A 17,916-nucleotide genomic window follows, 5' to 3' on the forward strand; every position below is an offset into this window, starting at 1 on the left:
TTCTTTGGCCCAGGCATTAATGAATCAGTGACAAAGGAAGATGAACATCTGAAACTTTTTATTCTGAAGGCTGAGCTTTCTACAGGCATCACAAGTGGAGTTGACACCTCCCTAAGGAATACAGGATTCTCACTGTCTCGAAGGTGGTACCTCCCCATACCGGGTGGAGCTCGGGGTAGCTGTTGTCTCACAGGAGTCTATGAAGCGTAAAAGAAATTTCTTCTGGGACTTCCCTGGCAGTCCAGTGGTTAAGATTCCATGCTTCCAATACAGGGGGCGTGGGCTCCATCCCTGATGGAAACTAAGGTCTTCACCCCACGTGCCGCACAGCATGGACAAAAAAAGAAAAATTAGTAAAGAATTTTCTTCAACAGCCATTATTCATAATGGTCATGGTTTCATATTGATAGTTTAATTTCAGGTTGGGCTTAACTGTATCTTTCTATTTACATTATTGTGGGAGAAATTGATTTATGCTGAGAATCTTATTTGGATGATAAGTTCATTTTCTGACCTGTAGCAAATCAATCCACTGTTTGTAGATCTTGTTAAAATGAAAAAGTTGACATACATTTATGAATTTGCACATTGCTACTTCCTTAGAAAAAGCCTGTGAGTTCTTAAGGACACCTACCTGGATGAAGTGAAAGTTGAGGATCTGGAGGTTGGTAGGAATAGGAAAGGCGTTTCTTCTTTTCTTTTCCATCCTAGTAGTCTCGGCGGACAAAACTTTCTATCTGCACAGTATTAAGTAACAGAATCCTGAAATTTTAGTGAATTTAAGAAGAGCTCATTCAGGAAATGTTGTGAAATGTGGGCAGATCTTTGTCATTCTGTGGGCAGACCTAAAGGACTGAACCTTCCCAGGAGGACAGGCAGGAGGCGGGTCCATGTGCAGGTGAGTTTTCCTTCTTCTGTCCTGTGGGCTGATAAGAGGAAGCAGAGCTGAAGTGGGGACTCCCCTCAACTCCCTCAGGAGCTCGGTTATGGGATGAGTCTGGGCCTGCAGCTTTCTTTCCCGACTTCTCTTGCTGTTTCAGCTTTTTTTTTTCTTTCCTCATCTGAAATCATCTTTGTGTGGGGAGAGGCTGGAGGTGGAAATTAAGAGTCTTCTTTTTCACAAGGAGTAGAGATGATTACCCAGGTAAGTGGTATTCTAATCAGCCATAGTCACAGATTCCTATCTTGTCAGGTAAGAGGCGTCTCAGGGAGGAGGAAGTCTGGGGAAGGCCCTCCGGCCCTGTTGACAGGGAGGAGGCAAGGCCCAGGGCCTAAGCCAGGCATTTCTAAAGTGCAAATACAGCATGTAATAAAGACACTGTCTACAAAGCCAGACCTCTGTTTAAGCAAATTAAAAACCAACCAACTCTGCCTTTCCTCCAGCGAATATACATATAAACAACAAAAATGGACAACGATGCAAGATGTGCAATTTTAATTTTGTTAAATAACCCTACTTAAAATTGCAATTATTTATATAACTATGTGTAATAATTTAAGAAATAGTCCTAAGGGTTTTTTTTTTGGCTAGAGTTTTAATGATATCATATATTTTAACATCTTACCACATTGTCTCACCTTGTAACATAGGAACCTGAGGTTCCTATCCTACCCTTTTTTTGAAAACTCCTGTGGTACTGAATAGAGAACAGAGCACCTTATAAGTACTTAGAGGCGACTTGTTGAATTGGACTGAAGCATGACTCAGTCCATTTATGTAGGTGGAATTCTGCATTACTTGCTTGTGGGTGTTCACATATTCATGATGTTTATTTACAAGCTGTCTAAGCTAAAGAAATGCCTGCTAATTTTCTTAGTTTGTGTGTGAATCATATGGAATTATCTCTGCAAATTAATTCCTTTAATTAACCCAGAGAAGAGGGAAAAAATCAAACATTAAGTTTCATTAAGTGCTCTGCCTGCTGCTGCTGCTAAGTCATGTCAGTCGTGTCCGACTCTTTGCGACCCCATAGACGGCAGCCCTCCAGGCTCCGGTCCCTGGGATTCTCCAGGCAACAATACTGGAGTGGGCTGCCATTGTGAAGGCAATGGCAGCCCACTCCAGTACGTTTGCCTAGAAAATCCCATGGACGGAGGAGCCTGGTAGGCTGCCATCCATGGGGTCGCTAGAGTCGGACACGACTGAGCGACTTCACTTTCACTTTTCACTTTCATGCATTGGAGAAGGAAATGACAACCCACTCCAGTGTTCTTGCCTGGAGAATCCCAGGGACGGGAAGGTTAGTGGGCTGCCGTCTATGGGTCGCACAGAGTCGGACATGACTGAAGCAACTTAGCAGCAGCAGCAGGGTAATTTAAAAATGTAACGAAGTACTCTTGGATATAATACAACATTTTGTATAAAATGTCTACAACGAAAAGCTATAAGTAAGAATGGTAGTCTGTGGACAGGTTTCCTTCCTTCTCTCTAGTCCTCAGTATTGAAGCATGGGTCCCGGAGACATGCTAGAAATGGACAAGAAGAGGGGTTCCTCCATGTGAGTGAGGGGTGCAGGAATTAGGGGCACATTGAGGGAAGCAGAGATGTTACTGCCAGCACATAACATGGTGAGAAGATGACAAGAGATAAATGTGGCAAGGCTGGGGCACTCCTCCAGGTTCCTGGATGTCCGGAGAGCATGGTGCTCTTTGGATTTTAAGCAGGAAGGAGCAAGATGCAGTTTCTGCTTTAGACGGTTCTGCACCTTTTTGGATCCTGGGCTCAAAGCCACAACGGCAACACCGGCTCAACTTACTCTTTCTCCAGTCCTGCCTGCCTGTCTCGGCTTTATATCCTTAGAAGCACTTGTGACCAGGGTACACAGTGTATGCTTTATTTATTTGCCCATTATCTGCCTTTCTAACTAGAATGTAAGCCTCCTGAGGGCAGGGATATAACTGTTTTCCCAGTGTAGCATCTCCAGTGCCACCACCATGCCCAGCAGCTGGCAGGTGCTCAGCAAGTGACTATTAACCAATCAAATGTAAGGGTTGGTTCCTGAAATCAGTGTCATTGTTCTCCTCACAGATTTAATAACTGACTACAAAAGGAAAAAAAAGTAGTAGTTCAGTGGGGAAACTGGACAACGCTGTAAACAAGGAGTCAAAATCCACCAGTCATGGCTTCCCATGTGGCTCTAGTGGTAAAGAACCTGCCTGCCAGTGCAGGAGATGTAAGAGACACAGGATTGATCCCTGGGTCAGGAAGGTCCCCTGGAGGAGGGCATGGCAACCCACTCCAGTATTCCTGCCTGGAGATCCCATGGACAGAGGCACTGGTGGGCTACAGTCCATGGAGTCGCAAAGAGTCAGACAGGACTGAAGCGACTGAGCACTCGGGAACTCGAACATAAGAAATAGCGAGTGTCACATGTCTCTGGGTGTCACACCCCAGTCAGGAATCCAGATCCAATCATGAATAAACACCAGAGAAACCTAAATTGAAGGATATTCTCTAAAAATTATTGGCATATGTTTCTCAAAGATATCAATGTCCTGAAAGACAAAAGCTGAAGAACTGTTTCTGTTTAAAGGAGACTAAAGAGACCTACGAGTTAAATGCATTTCTGATCCTATGCTGGGTCCTGGGAAAAAGAAAACTTCTGTGAAGGACATTAGGATATTTGATGAAAGCAAAATACGCAAGGGGAGAGGGGACAAACTGTGAGCTAGAGTACTTCTGTTCAGCTGAACTCTGGATGAATTGTCAGGATTCAGAAGCTGCGTCTCTGGGTGCCCTGAGCCGTGCCTCAGGACCCAGGGCAGCAGAGGAAAGATCTAAGAGAAGGAGCCCTGGCGTGGGATTCTGGAGCCCTGGCCCTGCTACTGAGCTGCTGGCCCGTGGTTTCTTCTCAGAGATTGGGGTTCTGAGGCTCAGAGACTCTGGCCGTTACAGAACTTTGAGTCTGAGCAGCAGACTTAGTCCCAATGCTGTGAACTCCAGGCAGGCAGAGGTGATAGGAACACCTACAGGTCAACTGTGGCCGCCTCTGCGGGTGGGATTCACAGTGCAAAAACCAATAAGAAAGAAAAAATAAACACAGTGACCTAACAGGCTGTCTTGTTTGTTAGCATTGACGTTCTTATTCTTACTTGTCGGTGTCTTCTTGGTGGTCAGATCATAGTGAAAACTCAGAGGGAGGTGGAGACACAGAGAAAAGCTTAGGATTCAAAACATACAGCTTTGGGGAGAATGTATGGTCTTTTTGTCATTTAAAGTAGTGAAGCTAATTGCAGGGATTTATTTTATAGGGCAATAACTTCAGCCCAGTTCCTTCTACCTGACTCTAGTGATCACTGAGAGCCAGTGACAATAGTCATTGACCATGAGCCTTTCTAGGATTAAAGAGTTTGTTGAAAAATCAGCTGAGATCACTCATTAAATCTTAAAACACCGAAGAAAGAGTTAAAAATTATATGCCCATATGCATTAATTTTTGAAGCTAGAAAATAATTTTAAAACAGTTTAAAGTAATAATGGTTGTGGGCCCCGGTGGTGCAGTGGTTAAGACCACCTTCCAGCACACGTTGTGTGGATTCAATCCCTGGTTGGGGAGCTGAGATCCCATATGTCTCTAGGCCAAAATACCAAATTATAAAAATCAAAAGAAATATTGTAACAAATTCAGTAAAGACTTTAAAAATTGTCCACATCAAAAAATCTTTTAAAAAATTAAAATAAGGTAACAGTGGTTGAAACAGAATTTGCTGGTTTAAATCTGAACTAATAAACTGAAATAAATGCCATTATCAGGGCATCCCAGTGTTTTGAACCACTTGTTTGGGTGGGTGGGAGAAAGAGTCTAGTATGAGTTTGTATTAGCCAAGATGCAGAGATGAAGACCATCTAGAAATCTGAAGCCAGTAAGATAATTAAGGTTTTGGAGTATTGTTTTACCTGAATATTTCTCAGTGGAGTATATAAAGAAAGTAAAATGTCCAAATTTTAAGGAATAATTTAAAATACATTTATAATATTGATGGAACCTAAATCAGAACCCTTTATAGATATCAAAAGTGTTAATAAATGTAAAGTCCTTAGAATGCCTAATGTACATGTGCACACGCCCTGAGAAGTCTTGAAGTGTTTTGATGATGAATCTGTACCCTTTTGATTTGACTTTTTTTTAAAAATTCATTTCTATCTATTTGACTTGCTTAAATTTGAAGTGTGCATACATCATTTCCACCTGCTTTAGGTTCCCAAGTGTTTTGTATGTTACTGTAATTTATCAATAAGTCAGTCGAAACATATCTAACTATAAGTGGTTATATGATTTCTAAGTCTTTTTCTCAGGTCCTGTGAATTTAAACAAGAATCCAGATAAAGATGTAAAGTAAAAAATACTTAGAGATTGGACTTCCCTGGTTGTCTGGCGGCAAAGACTCCATATTCCTAATGCAAGGAGCCTGGATCTCTGATCAGGGATCTCTGATCAGGAACTAGATCCCACATACTGCAAGGATCCCACATAATGTAAGAGCCTGGATCTCTGATCTAGTTCGATCTCTGATCAGGAACTAGATCCCACATGCTGCAGGTGAAGATCCTGCATGCCACATAATGTAAGGAGCCTGGATCTCTGATCTAGTTCGATCTCTGATCAGGAGCTAGATCCCACACGCTGCAAGGATCCCACATAATGTAAGGAGCCTGGATCTCTGATCTAGTTCGACCTCTGATCAGGAACTAGATCCCACATGCTGCAAGGATCCCACATAATGTAAGGAGCCTGGATCTCTGATGTAGTTCGATCTCTGATCAGGAGCTAGATCCCACATGCTGCAAGGATTCCACATAATGTAAGGAGCCTGGATCTCTGATCTAGTTCGATCTCTGATCAGGAACTAGATCCCACATGCTGCAAGGATCCCACATAATGTAAGGACCCTGGATCTCTGATCTAGTTCGATCTCTGATCAGGAACTAGATCCCACATGCTGCAGGTGAAGATCCTGCAGGCCACAACTAAGATCTGGCACAGTCAGATAAAATAAATAAATTTTAAAAAATACCTGGAGAGGCTTCAACAAGTAAAGTTTGTTTTTTTAAAATATAGTGTGCAAATTTAGCCTAAGCCATACTTCAGAAGATAACCATTTGGCATTGACTCTTTAATTAAAAGAACAGAGAAAAAAACCTTATCTCACACTGTACTTCCACCTTTTTTCTCTAACTGGATGAAGTATACTTTGAACTATGTGACAAGTTATTGGTACTGCTTTCTCAAGTTTTGGAAAGTGCATTTTGGGGCTATGCTACTATTGCTTAGTTTCTGATATCCTGCCTGCACTGGAGAAGATATTTATGTTTATATATTTATATATAAGACAACTGCTTCCTTGGCCACAGTAACACCTTTGAGATTTGAGGAGTAGATGTATAAATTGTGTAGAACAATACCTGAATAAACGAGGAAAGGCTAGGCATATATAAAAGGCAAAATGAAAGATCTTTTTGTGACTTATCTTTTAAGTATTAAGTAAGTATTCTCAGTATTAGTATTACTACTAGTATTAGTAGTATTCTAGTAATAACAAAACCTTCCTGCTCCTTATCATCATATGTCGTTCATTTAGTGTTTATTAGGTGCTAGGCACACGCTAATGTGTACTTTATACAATTTTGTGATTCAGTTCTCCCACAACTGTAAGAAATGAATATAGCTTCATTTCACAGATGAGAAAACTAAGCTTCAGAGGTGGTACTTTCCGTACTTCAGAAGGGGCAGCTTCAGATTTTAATACAAGGTGGTTTTTGTGTCCAAATCTTTCTAAATCTTAGATGCTTTATTATAGTTACCTCTCAGAAGATGAATATTTAACACACTCACGAGAATCAGATTTGCTAACATTCTTAGCAAACTCTATAGGTGGAAAAAAAGTTAATTCAGTCAACCATTTTAGAGTTAAAAAAGTAAAGGATTGCCATTAGGATGCTACTATCAAGAAAGAAGAAAGGAAAAAAAAAATCCACCCAGAAATTAAGTGTTGACATGTATGTGGAGAAATTGGATCCCTCGTGATTGCTAGGAATGTAAAGTGGTGCATCTGCTTTGGAAAACCATATGGTAGTTCCTTTAAAAAATTAAAAATAGAACTAACATATAATCTAGAAATCTCAGCTCTGGACATATACCCCCCAAAGCATTAAAAACAGGGTCTTGAAAAGATTCTTACACACCCATGTTCATAGTAGCAATATTCACAATAGCTGACAGGTAGAAGCAACCCAGATGTCTATCGATGGGTGCATGGAAGACAAAATGTGGTAGAGACTCACAATGGAATATTACTCATCCTTAAAAAGGAACGAGCTTCTGACACATGCAACAACATGGATGAACTTAAAGACATTATGCTAAGTGAGATAAGCTAGTTGAAAGAGGATAGACATCATATGATTTCACTTATATGAGGTACCTAGAGTGGTCAGAGTTGTAGAGACAAGGTAGGAAGGTGGTTTCTAGGATCTGGAGGGAGGAAGGAATGGAGTTATTGTGCAGTGAGAACAGAGTTTCCGTCTGGGTTGATGAAAAAGTGCTGGAGATGGATGGTGGTAATGGTTGCACAGCAATGTGGATGTTCTTGATGCCACTGAACTTGACTTAGATGTGGTTAAGATGGAATGTTATTTTAATTTTATTTTAACATAACATTTTATGTGTATTATATCACAATTGAAAATAATAGTTTGAAAAAAGGTTGGGGGAAAGAGTGAAGTGACTGCCAGTGAACTCTTCCTTGTGAAGGATAAAAGGGATTTTTATCTTAGTCACATATATCGCAGGTTAAGTTATCCCAGCCCACCGTAACAGCATTCACTGGAAAAGCAAGGGTGGTGGAAAATCACGGAGATGTTGAGTTTTATTTCCCTAACCCCCAACTTGCTTGAAGCCTTCATTCTCTTCATCTTATCCAATGCAAAATGAGTTAGACTTTTCTTAGAAATTGAATTCTTTGGAGGGTGGTATCAGGAGATTTTCACCTTGAGTACTTTACCAGCAGCTTTCTCAGCCTGAGAGGTAGAGCCAGGGGCTCCCATTCAAATAGATAAATGAGATGCTTCCAGAAGTGAAACTTGTAACCGAGAGTTACATACTCTTGAGTTAGGCCTAGTTTTAGATGGTAGATGGATGGATGAATCATCTAGTCTGAGCAGGTCAACTGAACGATGTGGAATTTGACTAATATCTGGTTACTTTAGGTTTATTGTTCAGAGTCTCACTGGTTCTATTCAATTCCAAAAGTTTAACATGATGCAACAGTGAAGCTGGTTTTCCTGACTTCCAGCTTTCTATGGTTGTGAGAACTGTAATACTTGAAAAGAGGGGCCTTGACATTTCTTGTTGGTTGACAGCTATGAATGCAGGTGTCTCGTGGTGAATGGAGCTCACAGTCTAGCACAGAATGGTCCTTATTTGGCATCTTCTGATTCATAGGTGGGAAAAGTTTGATCAAGTATTGGGAGCATCTGGCACAGGCCTTTACCGTCTCTGGGAGGAGAGGAGTATGGGTGGAGCCAGAGTGCCCGGAGTTAAAGGGCTCCCTGGAGAGGTTTGCCCCAAGGCTTCTGGGCTTTTAGCAAATAGGGACTGTTATCACTTTTCAGTGGGGAGAGGAGGGTAGATGTAGCCAGGATGATTGAATCCCTCCGTGCTTCTTTCCCTGTATTTATTTTTTAGTTTTTAAACTTTCTATTTTATATTGGAGTATAGCCAGTTAACAATGTCATGATAGTTTCAGGTGGAGAGCAAAGGGACCCTGCCATACGTATCCATGTATCCATTCTTCCTCAAGCTCCCCACTTTGAAGGCTACTTATACTGCTGGATAGAAACTAGAATTAGGAATAGGGAATTAGGGAGACCAAACAGGAGGCTTCTGCAGCATTGTATACAAAGATGATGGTGATGATAGTAGCTGACACACATAGAGGGCTGCTGCTGCTGCTGCTGCTAAGTCGCTTCAGTCGTGTCTGACTCTGTGCGACCCCATAGACGGCAGCCCACCAGGCTCCCCCGTCCCTGGGATTCTCCAGGCAAGAACACTGGAGTGGGTTGCCATTTCCTTCTCCAATGCATGAAAGTGAAAAGTGAAAGTGAAGTCATTCAGTCGTGTCCGACTCCTAGGGACCCCATGAACTGCAGCCCACCAGGCTCCTCCGCCCATGGGATTTTCCAGGCAAGAGGACTGGAGTGGGGTGCCACTGCCTTCTCCGACATGGAGGGCTACCTTGTGCCAAAAGCTCTACTTGTCTCGTCCTCGCTCTGTGAGCTATAAGTAGGTCTATGGCATTATTGGTACCATTTCACAGATGACAAAATTCAGGAACAAAGAAACCAGTCTTTTTTTTTTTTTTTTCCTTTAAGATCACACAGCTTGTGTTGAATGGATCCAGGATGGTGGGAACTAGGAGCTGGTGGAGAGGAGCTGTTTTCATTCTTCCAAAGCCACGTATCACCAGAAACGTAGTGTAGGAAGGAGCAGAGACAGTTGATTGTGTTTAAACTAGGGTTTGGAAGCCATGTGCATCCCTGACCACATCTCTTCCTTCTAGGGATAGATGACAGCTGTTGTCCAGGATCAACCAGGTTGGCCTGAGTTTTGGGGAGGAATGGGCCAGGTAGGGGTGTGGACTGGAGCTGTGTGCTCCCAGGTACCTGGCTGCTTTTCTGGGTGTGGCAGTGGTGGGGTGATGGGCGAAGTGTGGGGGTGCTGGCAGAGCACACAATGTAATTCTGATTGATGAGTGAGCTCTTTGTGGGTGTTTATTGATGTGAACAGGTTCTGTCAGTCCCCTAGGCATTTGGTTGCGAGATAACAAACAGTCAACAAACTGTGGAGTGCTTTTTGTAATGTTTGCTTCATGGAAGACTGTGGCATTACAACCTGTTCCACAAGAGAGGCAGCAAGAAATTCAGAGGCATTTGAGTTATTTATACCAGAAAACAAACACGGTCTTTTCAAGTGTTTTATAGGCCTGTTTCTTGTAGGGGTCTGTGGAAATTGTTTATTTGTCCCTTAAAATTTAGGAAAGGCGGTTAGCAGTTTTATAGAGAAGCAGCAAACTGTAATTTTCCACTTTGTTTTTAAAAATCTACCTGCCTTGGTCATGCTTATTGTTTAATGTGTTGGCTTTAGTATTAAAGGAAAACTGACAGGTGGGGAGCATCTGCTCTTTTGCTTTAAAAAAGTTAAATATATTGTTTCTTTTTTTAATTAAAAAATGAAATGCAAAAACTTCTCCTGATAGTCCTGTGGTTAGGACCTGGTGCTTTCACTCACAGGGCCTGGGTTCAGTCCCTGGTCTGGAAACTAAAATCCTTAAAGCTACATGTTGTGGCTAAGCACCCACCGCCCCCAAAATAAAACAAAAAAATTAAAAATAGGCACATGGTTTTAAAAAATTTCCAAAGCAACATAAAAGGATAAAAGAAATCCTCCTTTCATGCTAGTCCTCCCTTGCCTTTTCCAGAGATAGTTTCAGTTTTTTGGGGTAGATTTTTCATGTATGGGCTATGCAAATACAAACATATCCTGCATAATAAAAAACAATAGAATGGGAAAGACTAGAGATATCTTCAGGAAAATTAGACATACCAAGGGAACATTTCATGTAAAGATGGGCACAGTAAAGGACAGAAATGGTATGAACTTAACAGAAGCAGAACATATTAAGAGGTGGCAAGAATACATAGAAGAACTATATAAAAAAGATCTTCATGATCCAGATAACCACGATGATGTGATCACTCACCTAGAGGCAGACACTGGGAGTGTGAAGTCAAGTGGGTCTTAGGAAACATCACTACAAACATAACTAGTGGAGGTGATGAAGTTCCAGTTGTTGAGCTATTTCAAATCCTCAAAGATGATGCAGTGAAAGTGCTACACTCAATATGCCAGCAAATTTGGAGCACTCAGCAGTGGCCACAGGACTGGAAAAGGTCACTTCTCATTCCAATCCCAAAGAAGGACAATGCCAAAGAATGCTCAAACTACTGCACAATTGCATTCATCTCACATGCTAGCAAAGTAATGGTCAAATTCTCCAAGCCAGGCTTCAGCAGTACGTGAACCATGAACTTCCAGATGTTCAAGCTGGATTTAGAAAAGGCAGAGGAACCAGAGATCAAATTGCCAACATCCACTGGATCATCGAAAAAGCAAGAGAGTTCCAGAAAAATATCTACTTCTGCTTTATTGACTACACCAAAGCCTTTGACTGTGTGGATCACAACACACTGTGGAAAATTTTTAAAGAGATGGGAATACCAGACTACCTAACCTACCTCCTAAGAAATCTGTATGCAGATCAAGAAGCAACAGTTAGAACTGGACATGGAACAACTGACTGGTTCCAAATCGGGAAAGGAGTATGTCAAGACTGTATATTGTCACCCTGCTTATTTAACTTACATGCAGAGTACATCATGCGAAATGCCTGCCTGGATGAAGCACAAGCTGGAATCACGATTGCCGGGAGAAAAATCAATAACCTCAGATATGCATATGACACCACCCTTATGGCAAAAAGTGAAGAAGAACTAAAGAGCCTTTTGATGAAAGTGAAAGAGGAGAGTGAAAAAGTTGGCTTAAAACTTAACATTCAGAAAACTAAGATCATGGCATCTGGTCCCATCACTTCATGGCAAATAGATGGGAAACAATGGAAACAGAGACTTTATTTTTTTGGACTCCGAAGTCACTGCAGGTGATGACCATGGCCAAGAAATTAAAAGACACTTGCCCCTTGGAAGAAAAACTATGACCAACCTAGACAGCATCTTCAAAAGCAGAGACATTACTTTGCCAACAAAGGTTTGTCTAGGCAAAGCTATGGTTTTTCCAGTAGTCATGTATGGATGTGAGAGTTGAACTATAAAGAAAGCTGAGTGTCGAAGAATCGATGCTTTTGAACTGTGGTGTTGGAGAAGACTCTTGAGAGTCCCTTAGACTGAAAGGAGATCCAACTAGTCCATCCTAAAGGAAGTCAGTCCTGAATATTCATTGGAAGGATTGGTGCTGAAGCTAAAACTTCAATACTTTGGCCACCTGATGCTAAGAACTGACTCCCTGGAAAAGACCCTGATGCGGGGAAGAATTGAAGGCAGAAGGAGAAGGGGACATCAGAGAATGAGATGGTTCAATGGCATCACCGACTTGATGGACGTGAGTTTGAGCAGGCTCCAGGAGTTGGTGATGGACAGGGAAGCCTGGTGTGGTGAAGTCCATGGGGTTGCAAAGAGTCGGACATGACTGAGCGACTGAACTGTATTACTGTAACTGTATCCTGCATAAATATACACACTATTCAGTGCTTTGCTGTTTTCTTTGTGTAATATTATACTTTTTCAAGATGATTTTGTGTCATCACATATAAATCTATCCCGTTTGTTTTAATAGCTATATAGCTCCAATGAATGGAAGAGCCAGAGTTTATTTACCGGACCCCACTGAAGACCTTGGGCTTCCCTGATGACTTGGTCGGTGAAGAGTCTGCTTATGATGCAGGAGGTCCAGGTTCGATCTCTGGGTTGGGAAGATGCCCTGGAGAAGGGAATGGCAACCCACCCCAGTATTCTTACCTGGAGAATTCCGTGGACAGAGGAGCCTGGCAGGCTACAGTTCAGGGGGTCGCAAACAGTCGGACATGACTAAGCAACTAACATACTTTGAGACCTTAATGCCTTTAGAACTAATATTGAGAGGTATATCCTTCTGTGTCCTCATTATTTCTCACTGTGTGAGTATATGTATAGAGTAAACTTCTCTGTCAAAGTATAGTTAAATTTGAAATCTTAGAAGACTTACTCTTGGGCTTAGCGAAAGTAGAATTTGAACACCTATTGTGTGAAAGATCAGTTATTTTGGAGAATTTTGCTTGATTAACATGGTTTTTAATCATGCCAGGGCAGCAGTTGTGAAAAGATGCTGATTAAATATATCACATCTATTTAAACATTTACTCCTAAAAGTATTTCAATCAAATGTTATTTCAGGAAGATACAATTTAATCATTAATTAAGCCCTGCCCTTGACAGAATACAATCTTGATTCTGAGCCCCCAGCCTCTCCCGCCCCTCTTCCCCATTAACATCGAAGAGCTTCAAGCTAGTGAGCACAGGGGCCATTCGTGTTCCTGATGAGAAACCTCGTGATCCTGGAGTACGGCTGTGAAAGGACAGCCTTCAGCTGCTGAGGAACCTGCAGTTTATTGGAGCCAAAGGACTGTGTCACCAGTTCATGGGACATTTTTCTGCCAGCTTCACGCTTGTCAACCTGCCGAGTGGGCTGGGGGCTTAAACTCCTGATCAGTGTTAAAGCATTTCTGCAAATGGTGTTTGTGATTTTTCACCATCCTCCCAAATTAAATGTTATTCACAGGGTGTGAGGGGTTTTAAGAAGCTAATAATGGGTTTTTGTTTTTGTTTATGTTTAGATTTTTCAGTATTTAACCGTGGGTGTGGAACCTGGACTTTGCCATTTAATCCTCTCAACTATTAATTATGTTTTGGGACACACCTGGAAACCTTGTGTAAGCTATGCCTCATTAGTCAATGCGGTTAGTATGTCTTCAAAAAAAAAATTAGCATACAGATTTGTTTTGAAAGACAATTTGCTGAAATGTCAGTTTAATATCATTGAAGAACAAGCCTTACTTCTTTTTACTGATTGTTCCTGTTAGTGGTGACCTGAGATGGGTATGGTTACTAAGCTTTTGAAATTGTGTAGATAGGGTCTGTAATATGGCCTTGAGCGGCCATGGAGCTGGAGTTCCCATTGAACACCTGTTAATAATCAGCCCTGCACTAATAATAATAGCTAACATGCCTTGAGCCACAGCTCATCAAAACCCTGCACTTTTTTGGACTAAGTTTAATGGGTAAGGACAGTGAGGAGGTTAAGCTGAAACATACAAGGGCCTACCGTTTATAGAGCCAGGATTAGAATCTGGGCAATTTGCTCATGCTGTTTTATACGTTAGTCTACAAAAGAAACCTTTGAGGTTGATAATTATATTCCTATTTTACCTTCAGGGAGCTTGAGGCTCAAAAGTAAATGACTTTAACCACTGGTCATTCAAGGTCACAACTCCTGAGAGACGATGTGATCTGAAATCCAGATTCTTCCCTGTTGCTCACAGCTTTGATTTAAGGGAGGACCTCATGTGTGGGTCTGTCCCACATTTTCAGGATGTTTAGCATCCCTGGAGCCCACTCACTAAATTCCACTAGGGACCTCTATCACTGTGCCATCCAAACACGTCCCCACGTGTGTCTACTCCTCTTATACTAGGTGTCATATTTACATTTCTTAATTTCAAACTTGTCTCTTGTCATTATACTACATTGCCTCCCACGGCAATTTTTTAATCAACAGTAATCAAACTCACCTCTTGCTCATAATTTGGAATAGTTAGAATAATTGGAATAATTTTAATGCAAATTACTTCAGTACAAAATCACAGATGAGAGAGAGCATCTCCTCCAGATCCAGATCCAGATCCTTATTTTATAGGTTAAATACACTCACAGACATGCTCACAGACACACACACACACACACACACCCTCTACCCATCCTGAAGCACAGTCAGTCAGTTCAGTCGCTCAGTCGTGTCCGATGGTTTGCGACCCCATGGACTTCAGCACACCAGGCTTCCCTGTCCATCACCAACTCCTGGAGCCTACTCAAACTCATGTCCATTGCATTGGTGATGCCATCCAACCATCTCACCCTCTGTCATCCCCTTCTCCTCCTGTCTTCAATCCTTGCCAGCATCAGGGTCTTTTCCAATGAGTCAGTTCTTCGCATCAGGTGGCCAAACTATTGGAGTTTCAGCTTCAGCATCAGTCCTTCCAATGAATATTCAGGACTGATTTCCTTTAGGATGGATTGGTTGGATCTCCTTGCAGTCCAAGGGACTCTCAAGAGTCTTCTCCAACACCACAGTTCAAAAGCATCGATTCTTTGGCGCTCAGCTTTCTTTATGGTCCAGCTCTCACATCCAACATGACTAGTGGAAAAACCATAGCTTTGCCTACACGGACCTTTTTTGGCAAAATAATGTCTCTGCTTTTTAATATGCTGTCTAGGTTGGTCATAACTTTTCTTCCAAGGAGCAAGCGTCTTTTAATTTCATGGCTGCAGTCACCACCTGCAGTGATTTTGCAGCCCTCCAAAAATAAAGTGTCTCACTGTTTCCATTGTTTGCCCATCTATTTGCTATGAAGTGATGGGACCAGACGCCATGATCTTAATTTTCTGAATGTTGATTTTTAAGCCAACTTTTTCACTCTTGTCTTTCACTTTCATCAAGAGGCTCTTTAGTTCTGCTTCACTTTCTGCCATAAGGGTGGTGTCATCTGCATATCTGAAGTTATTGGTATTTCTCCCAGCAATCTTGATTTGAGCTTGTGCTTCATCCAGCCTGGCATTTCTCATGATGTACTCTGCATATAAGTTAAGTAAGCAGGGGACAATATGCAGCCTTGGTCTGCTCCTTTCCCGATTTGGAACCAGTCTGTTGTTCCATGTCCAGTTCCACTGTTCCTTCTTGACCTGCATACAGATTTCTCAGGAGGCAGGTCAGGTGGTCTGGTATTCTCATCTCTTGAAGAATTTTCCACAGTTTGTTGTGATCCACACAGTCAAAGGCTTTGGTGTGGTCAATAAAGAAAAAAGTAGATGTTTTTCTGGAACTCTCTTGCTTTTTCGATGATCCAGTGGATGTTGGTAATTTGATCTCTGGTTCCTCTGCCTTTTCTAAATCCAGCTTGAACATCTGGAAGTTCATGGTTCCCATACTGTTGAAGCCTGGCTTGGAGAATTTTGTACATTACTTTGCTAGCGTGTGAGATGAATGCAATTGTGCAGTAATTTTAGCATTCTTTGGCATTGCCTTTCTTTGGGATTGGAATAAAAAGTGACTTTTTCTAGTCCTGTGGTTTTTGCTGAATTTTCCAAATTTGCTGGCATGTTGAGTGTAGCACTTTCACAGCATCATCTTTGAGGATTTGAAATACTCAACTGGAATTTCATCACCTCCACTAGCTTTGTTCTAAATGATGCTTCCTAAGACCCACTTGACTTGGCAGTGGGTGATGTCTGGAATGGCTGATGTCTGGAAACCAGACATCAACCAACCAGGATGTCTGGTTCTAGGCGAGTGATCACACCATGGTGATTATCTCTGTCATGAAGATCTTTTTTGTTTAGTTCTTCTGTGTATTCTTGCCACCTCTTTTTAGCATGTTCTGTTTCTGTTATGCCCATCCCTTTCTGTCCTTTATTGTGCTCATTTTTGCATGAAGCACAGAGGTGGCCGGAAAGACTTTCTCAAAGTTAAAAGATACACTGGCAGCTTACTAGACTTGACCCCTATTTGTGGGGGGCTGATTGGCATTTCTTTGTATTAGTTTATTTCAGGCAAATGTATTTGATTGAGCTGTGTTTATTTTCTAATGAGTGTTTTTGACCTTTTAAAGGGCGATATTTGGAGGGTTGATGTAGTTGAGTTGAAAAGGCAAGCCAAGAGACTGCAATACAAGATTGCGGCTATTTTGGAAAAGTTATTTTGCACATGGCTTTTTACAGCTTGATAGTGCCGGCAAAGCTGGACACATCTGATGAGGCCTGTCACTGTTACCTTGGCAAATGTGCAAGCTCCCATCAGATTTAAGTGGAATAACAGGTAGGTTGAATAATCTCATATATATTAATCCTGATGGTTCTCATGGAGCAAAGAATTTTGGTGAAAGAAAGATGTTATTGTTTGAGAACCTTTAGTTGTTCAGAAAATTTGTTCAATGCCTATTGTGTGGCAGATACAGGTTTTAATTTTCATGGATGAGGTGGGCATAGATTTTGCCTGTTGTTTGTGGTGCTGATTGTTTCCAAACCTTTCTGTATCTTCAATAAAAGACACCTTAAAAAAAAAAAGATGACTTGCCTACATCCACTGAGGCCACTATACAACCGTATTGTCTATTGTATAGGACCAGGGTTACAGGTTCTTTCTGGTAACCGTCTTCGCCTGATAGTACCAGTCTCACTGATTTAAGTGTATGCCTCTAGAATATCAAATGTGTTTTTGGGAACAGATTTAATGAGAAAGCTGATTCATTATGTGGGAGGGTCGTCAGATGATCCTATCTTTTTAAAAAGCATTTCTAATCTCACAGAGTTCTTGGGCCTCAGTATGGATCTTGGTTAATCAGTTAAGTCACAGTGCTTGAAGAAACCATGACCAGTGCCGAATTGTCTTCTGATGAATGATGAGAGAGAATTTGCAGATGTTGGAATAAACTTGCTCCAAATACTCATATACAAATTTGAAGGCGATGAGGGATATGTGTTTCTTACTGACTGTGGAAAAGAAAATGTTCATTGAAACTGTTGACATCGACTTTTCATTAGTGATTCAGAAATAGTAGAAGTTGTTTTGAAATCACCCAAGTCATAATAACAGGAACATAATTTTTCTCATTCTCATCTGTTTTCCCTTCCTCATTATTATGATTATTAAGAGAACAGGAACATGACTTGGGAAAAGTCTGTTTGAATTAATAACTTACTTGGCAGACACGTCAACTGAACGAAGTTTTATGTCTCTTTTACTTTCATGAGGAAGAGATCACTGATTAGAGAGCCTGATATTGGAGAACTGTTTAAAAAAACAACATAAACAAACCGATAAATCAGCCCAAACTTACTGGTATCTCCTGGCATCATTACTCTGATTTGCATAACATATGATTTGCATCCAGAGCTACAATGTATTACAATAATGGTTCTGAGTATTCTTCTTGTTTTGTAGAAGAATCAGGAAATAACCCCAGAAGTGTTTAAGGAGGTAACAAAATACTTAGGATATAATGTGAGTAAAAACAAATTACAAAGTAGTATGTATC

At 41.3% G+C, this 17,916-nt stretch overlaps 1 protein-coding gene across 32 annotated transcripts in view; it reads left to right on the plus strand.

Moving 5' to 3' along the window:
* SGMS1 (sphingomyelin synthase 1) overlaps positions 1 to 17,916 on the plus strand; it is a 323,691-nt gene that overhangs the window by 116,518 nt on the left and 189,257 nt on the right. The window contains exon 1 of one of the 32 annotated variants that reach the window (XM_070363750.1): positions 13,482 to 13,566. The exons of the other annotated variants lie outside the window; for them this stretch is intronic. The gene's annotated coding sequence lies outside the window, so the exon portion shown is untranslated. Of the gene's footprint in view, positions 1 to 13,481; positions 13,567 to 17,916 lie in introns of those variants that run through there. 32 annotated transcript variants of the gene reach the window in all.

This window comes from Bos mutus, chromosome 26, assembly GCF_027580195.1.
Source record: "Bos mutus isolate GX-2022 chromosome 26, NWIPB_WYAK_1.1, whole genome shotgun sequence".
Lineage (NCBI taxonomy): Eukaryota > Metazoa > Chordata > Mammalia > Artiodactyla > Bovidae > Bos > Bos mutus.